The sequence below is a fragment of the Parasteatoda tepidariorum genome, chromosome 1 (genome assembly GCF_043381705.1).
Source record: "Parasteatoda tepidariorum isolate YZ-2023 chromosome 1, CAS_Ptep_4.0, whole genome shotgun sequence".
Classification (NCBI taxonomy): Eukaryota; Metazoa; Arthropoda; class Arachnida; order Araneae; family Theridiidae; genus Parasteatoda; species Parasteatoda tepidariorum.
Window position 1 is genome coordinate 94,003,593 of NC_092204.1, and position 6,597 is coordinate 94,010,189.

Below are 6,597 nucleotides of genomic sequence, written 5' to 3' on the forward strand. Positions count from 1 at the left end.
CATCTGGTATTTAGTTTACAAAGGGATTAGCTAATATAGTCATGAGCCACCCTTTATCCAAATATGACGTTTTTGTTTTTCACTGAAACTCTACCCCAGTATTGTTTCCAGAGAGTTAATTTGTGAATTCCGTGAATTTCCCCAAGATTGCAGCACAATATATAAAAAACATTTTATGGCTTACATGGAATCAAGGTGTTTTTTCTCCAAAATCTTTCCTCATAATTTGAAAATGTGCCTTATTATTTCATTGCCCGAAATGTTTCGTATAATTCAAAAACACAGAAAACAATAAAAGTTTATACAATATCATTAAATAACAGGGTTCCCACGGTCCTTGAGAGTCCTTGAAAGTCCTTGAAATTTTTTTTGCTAAATTTAGGTCCTTGAAAGTGCTTGAAAAACATCTTAGGTCCTTGAAAAACTTGATAGGTCCTTGAATTTGTCCAACACTGCCGACGGCCCTTTTTATAAAACACCCGCGGATCTTTCTCGTTCTTTCTGTTTTGTTCCCGAGCTCTCTCACGTGGTTTTTAACGCCACCGTTTCTAACCGGGCTTGGTGTCTGCCAAGCGCGCGGAGCACAGCAGACAATCAATGCGTTCGGGGCGAGACTCCACTTCATCTTCTGTCGCATATGCTTAGATCTTCTTTTTTCTTATCGAAACTGGAATACTCTCGAATTTCGTAACAATATGTACCTTGTAGTTTTCAATAAATTTGCCGTTTTACCATCCGCACTTGTCCTTACGTTTGCGTCATTTCAAAACTTTATTGTAAAGCGTATTCGCAAAGGCACGGCTTCGTATTTGTGTTATGTAGTTTAGACTAGTTATGCCTGGGAAGTGCTATTTTAATCCCCAATGGATGGATAATCAAGCTTATAAAGAATGGATTTTATCGATGCCCGAAAAGAAGTTCAGAGCCAAGTGCCGATTATGCATGAAGGAGATCGATATCGCGAAAATGGAAGAATCTGCTCTGAAATCACACATCAAAGAAAGGTAAAACAAAAAAGCAGTCTCATGCCCTGAGTTCTCTTTTTCCAAAGACATCAACATCTAATTCATCTGGTGTAAATACTCCTTCAACATCGTGTGCCCCATGTGAAACAGAAACTTTAGTGGCCGAGGTAACATTGTCTTCTTATCTGGTCAAAAGGAATGTGCTTGATGCTGAAATTCTCTGGAGTCTGAAGTGCATCACTAGTAATTATTCATGTAACTCCTGTGAAGGGATTAGTAAATTGTTCTCCAAAATGTTTGCTGATAGCTGTATAGCGAGACAATTTTTTTGTAGTGCCACAAAGTGAGCCTATTTGGGCTCCTTTGGATTGGCACTATACTTCAAAGGGATTCTTATAAATGAGCTGAAGAATGTTGATTGCTACACTGTACTCTTTGATGAGACGTTAAATCAGTCTCTACAATCTAAGCAGATGGACATTATGGTAAGGAATTGATAATAAAGTTTGCACTAAGTATCTTACCTCCCAATTTATGGGTCATGGAACTGCAGAAAATATTTTGTCCTCTTTTTACAAATGCATGGATGATGGTTAAAAGCTCTCTAAAATACTTCAATTATCCATGGATGGACCCTATGTCAATTGGAAATTCTATTAGAAGCTTCAGTGTGAATTAAAAGAGAAATATTCCCACCAGGTCATATTCATTGGCAGTTGTGGATTACACATAACGAATAATGCTTTTAAACATGGTGAAAATGGGATATGTTCCTTCTAATTTTTATTTTCAGAAAGAATTGTTGCTGCATAACATTTAGAGAAGGTTGTGTAAATTATGGATGAATAATTTCAGAAACGATGTTTAATAGAGGAGAGGAGGGGGTTATGGAATAGTCATGGAATATGGAATACCTAAGATTTAGCTCTGTCTTTCATGCAGCCTTCACATGGAAATACACAGGATTAAAGGATTTCACCATTAACACCTCATTACCATTAGTTATAGATTGTGCTGAAAATGATTTTGTGAATTAATATGTAAAACCAGTAGGGTTGTTTTTAAAAAAATATAAATTTTAGTCCATAATACATATACTCTCTTCTCTCTATATAGGCAAAGCATTTAGGTATTATATTTGAAATTAATTATTGCCACAACAAGCATTGTTGCTTCTAGTAAAATAGAAGAGAATAATTTTTAAAATTGGTCTTAGATTAAGGTCCTTGAAAATTTTGTTGAGGTCCTTGAAAAGTCCTGGAAAGTCCTTGAATTTCAATCTCATCATAGAGTGGGAACCCTGAATAAGGATATAGTGGAAATGCTCAAAAACCGGCATCTAGCTTTAATTCTGTTAACTACTATAGGGAGGAGAAAGAAAGCGCATTCCTTAAAATCTTGGTGGCTCAGGGGATAGAGCTCTTGCCTCCCAATGAGGTAACCCTGGAATCCCAGCGGTCTACATCAGCTCCGCTGAGAGATGTAATAAATAGTGATTTGGTCGAATATCGAATATTCGACGGCCGAATCGCAACATTTAACTTGTAATATGTATATATAGTATTTAAAAAATAAAAAAATAATAATTAGAGCTCTTGCCTCCCAATGAGGTAACCCTGGAATCCCAGCGGTCTACATCAGCTCCGCTGAGAGATGTAATAAATAGTGATTTGGTCGAATACCGAATATTCGACGGCCGAATCGCAACATTTAACTTGTAATATGTATATATAGTATTTAAAAAATAAAAAAAAAATTATAAATAAATTTAGTCATTATTGAAAAATAATCAAAACTTAGCTGTATTATTGGTATGGGGTAAAGAGAAAAAACTTTAATATAAATGTTAAAGATAATTAGAAATATTCAAGATAAATAAAATAAAAAAAAGCTGACTAACAGATATTAAAATAAAAAAAATGGTTGATGAAAAATTATCCAAAAAACGTTAAAAGAAATAATGACAATCAGAAACGCTTTTAAAAATTTAGCACTATTGTAGAAACGCCAATATAATATAAATATTATTTCCTGCTTAATATAATATATACAGTCAAACCTCGATATCTCGAACTTGAAGGGAGAGGAGAAAAAATTCGAGATATCGAAAATCGCATGTTATCGATGGTAGAATAAAGAAAAATGCTCGTTACATACCTTATTTACTATTCCATATTTATTCTAAAAACACTTTTTACACTTTCATTTAAAAAAAGATTAAATTGTTGTTTGCTTTATAGATGAGTAAGAAAGTTTGTCTATAACACTTTCTAAGTGGACTATAGCTTTAAATGTCTCCTCTGACATATTCGGCTGCCTCTCAATGAATCTCCTTTCAGTGTTCACTGCAGAAAGTGCTTGTTTGTTAGTAACATTGGGCGGTAAATCTTTGATTTCCTCATCCTCTTCTTCTGATAGTTCACAAAAAGCTTTCGTTTGAGCGATGATATCATTGTCATCCCACTGACCACGCACTGTTACTGGATAATCTACGTTTACAAAGTCATGAAATTCGATGTCTTCAAGCTTCATGAGTCCGGTCAATCTGTTTCAATCATTTTCGGTGTAGTTTTCAGCAGAATTAACGATATTGATTGTTTGACTACTTTCGTGATCTTTAATGAATCCAGACTTCTTGAAGCCTTTCATTATCGTAGATGAAGACAAATCATTCCATGCCTTGTCAGCCATTCTTAAAACTTTTTTTTTGGAATATTTTTTTAATTTTAGAAAAAAAATCTACACTATTTATGAAAAAAAATTCAAGTTATCGAGGGATTAGAAAAAAAAATTCGTGAAATCAAGTTTTTTTTAACATTGAGTGTATAGGAAATTTGAAGGGAATATTTTTTTTCTTCGAGATATCGAAAAATTCGTGAAATCGAGGTTCGAGATAGCGAGGTTTGACTGTATATATATATTATGTAGCCTTCCTGCACTAAACTGCATCTCCAATGTGGACTTTTCATTTTAATTTTTAATAAGAATTCTAAAAAGGAATATTACGGCTATCTTTTCGTAACATCCTGCCCATTTCTAACTAGCATAAAAATACAATGATTTTTAGGACGCAAACTGCGTTAAACAAATCTCGGAATTACTTTTCTAATTCATTCCCGAATCCCAAAATAGCCTGAGTAAAAAATGTTTTCGTCTGTCCTATGAAATTTAATTATTAGAAGTTTTTAAAAAACTATTCGAAATAAAAAGCTTCATTAATTCGATTTGAAATGAATTTTGGGCTTTGCTTTATCGCAAAATGTTTTATTATTATTAAAAATAATAACTATGAAACATGATTTTAAGATTTAATGTAAAGTTCGAATCAAACTCCGAAACATTAATTAATTTAATCACACTTTATAAATTTTTAACCAGTCATATCAAAAACGAAATGTCGCCTCAAAATAGATATACGAGTTTACAAAATGGGCATTTTTTTCGTAAAAATAGAATTAACGGTAAAAACTAAGACATATTGTGCTGAATGGAGTTGCCATTAAGATATTTGTACACATTAAAAGTAAGTTCATATAGATAAGCAAATAAAAAATATTCGTACGCCCCTACAGTGTATATAGTATATGCAAAGTTGCAGTTCGAGTTTACCATAATGCATTATGAGCAGGTTTGTTTTTTTCTAGTTCTACCCTTTATTAATTTGTTATTTATCAAAAGCAGTTTTTTTAAGCTTTAAATTTATGTATACAAAATTACTTTAACTTTCGCAGAAAGTTCATTTTTAACTTAACCAAAACTATATTAATTGTTTTTCCAAGTTGTTATTAAGTGTTCAACTGAAACCATGGAAATTGTAGTCTTGTGAACGAAAATCCGATGCTTTAATTCGAAATTTTTCCAGGATATAGGGAGTTTTTTTTCCGTTTGGAAATTTAATAAAGTAATTTAAGTCGTAAATATTTTGATTATTTATTTTATCACCAGATTAAAACAGCCGATATATGTCAAACTTGCAGCTACATTGATGTTCAACGACGTAGCCTTGTAGTTTCGGACTAAACCCAGAAGATTAACTCTTGAATCAAACATTAGCACGAAACATTTTTTAAGTAGAGGTAACCCGCATTTGAGTTACATTGAGAGTAAAACCACGAAGCGTCAATAGATCGTAGCGTAGCGTCAGTAGATCTCAAGTCCATGATCTTTCTTCCACTGGGTATATTTTTCGTCAGCAGTATCTAAATTGAGAGACCCATAATGTTTAAATAATTGATATAATTTTTTTAAAGTGAGAAATGATCATTACTTTTCAAAATTTCCTTTAAAATGCAAAATTCTTATTAAAAAACATCGTTTGAATCTGAGAATATTTATTATTTGGGAAATGAATTATAAATATAAAACGCTACGTTTGAAAGATGTGCTTCGATACTTAAATTTAAGACATTTCGAAAAATGGAGTTAATCAATTTTTGCAGAGAGCAGTGCCTGTATGTTTTAAATGTATGCTAAAATATTAAGAAGGAACAAAAGCGATTTCTCGAATTATTACTATTCTAACTTTTGTTGAGGAATGTAAGAAATGAAATTAATTTGATTAAAAAAAATTTATTAGAATATTTTCCTTTCACAAAACACTATTATTCCAATGTATCTTTTTACAGCACGAATTTGCACCGTAATGTGATGCTGTTTGTATAAAATTAAACTTTACACTCACAATTCAAAACCTTAAAAGATGAAATTATAGTGATTTAAAAAATATCAGTTTCAGAAAACAAAGTGACAGTAGAAAGTTGCGTACAGAAAATATTTTACTGTTTAAAATCGTTTTACTTTTTGGCCTGACAGAGAAATTTTTTTTATTTCTCTACAATCGGTTGACGATTAAATTATTTTAAGTCCACGCTTTTTAAGAGCGCAACTTGGTACCGTTTTTCACTAATCTCAGCAATTTTGAAATATGTCAAAATGTTCAAATTTCAGAAACATACTAAGTAATTTGACTCAACCTCAGAAGATGTATCATGAAAATATGCAGTTTTCATTTACTTTTGTAGAGCTACACTAAACATTTTTGTTACAGGCGAAAAAAAAGTAACAATCCGTCATCCAATCGTTGTCATTGTTGTAGCAAGCGACTTATTTCTGAAGAAACTATAAAGTTCGTTTTATATGCAGGAATGATACTAGTAAATATAGCGTTCAACGTATATATTTATGTAAATCATTCGTTTTCTTTTCTTTTTTATTTCATATGCGCAGTACGCAAAATTAAAAAGTGGGATACTTCAGTAATTTTTTATTTAATGAATGTATTATTCGCGATCGCAACGCTCGAGTACGCCGTCTAGCGGGAGCCTGTAAATATCAGACATTAATTTATCACGTTTTCATTTAGTTCCATCAAAGTCATTGACAGAATCAGACGCCATTTTTTAGCAGCAAATAAGAAACAAAATTTCCCTAAGGAAAAGGCCGAAGAACTTGAAAAAAATCTCCAGAATATTAGTAAATCTTTCAGGAACAGAACACGCCAAACATTTGAAGAAAAATTCCTCAATAATTTTTAATTTCTATTATCAACAAACTTGCAACTGATGACTTCCGATTTCGGATACTGTTACAGATGTGTGTATTAAGGTAAAATGCATTTCTTCTGTCTTCAATT

At 32.2% G+C, this 6,597-nt stretch overlaps 1 protein-coding gene across 1 annotated transcript in view; it reads right to left on the reverse strand.

The window, feature by feature from the left end:
- LOC107441631 (Alg13 UDP-N-acetylglucosaminyltransferase subunit) overlaps positions 1 to 6,597 on the reverse strand; it is a 75,697-nt gene that overhangs the window by 55,050 nt on the left and 14,050 nt on the right. The gene's annotated exons all lie outside the window — the stretch shown is intronic.